This window comes from Pygoscelis adeliae, unplaced genomic scaffold (genome assembly GCF_000699105.1).
Source record: "Pygoscelis adeliae isolate BGI_AS28 unplaced genomic scaffold, ASM69910v1 Scaffold75, whole genome shotgun sequence".
Classification (NCBI taxonomy): domain Eukaryota; kingdom Metazoa; phylum Chordata; class Aves; order Sphenisciformes; family Spheniscidae; genus Pygoscelis; species Pygoscelis adeliae.
Window position 1 is genome coordinate 879499 of NW_008824772.1, and position 352 is coordinate 879850.

At 68.2% G+C, this 352-nt stretch overlaps 1 protein-coding gene across 1 annotated transcript in view; it reads right to left on the reverse strand.

Annotated features, from left to right (window-relative positions):
- ARSG (arylsulfatase G) overlaps positions 1-352 on the reverse strand; it is a 19905-nt gene that overhangs the window by 17772 nt on the left and 1781 nt on the right. The window lies entirely within an intron of this gene.

Genomic DNA, 352 nt, shown 5'->3' on the forward strand with positions numbered 1-352 from the left:
TTCCTCGCCATCCTGCTGGGCAGAAGCCACCCCACGCTCGTCACCAGAGCGGGGACTGGCATGGCAGCAGGCACGGAGCCCGGCTGCCCTCCTGGCTTAGCAGAAAGGCACAGCTGAGGATGGGAGCAGAAAGGGGACAGGGTGCTCGGGGACCAACCCACCTCCCTGACCCGCGCCCTGCTGTGGGGTGCACAGAGCATAAGGGGACCACAGCAAAGGGCAGCTCTTGGGGCTGGGGACGCTGGTGCAAACACCAACCTCCCAGTGCCAGCACTTGAACCCCCCCCACACCCCCGTACCTGGCAGCCACGCCGTGCTGCGGGCAGGGAGGGCCGGGCGGCCGGTTGTAGCC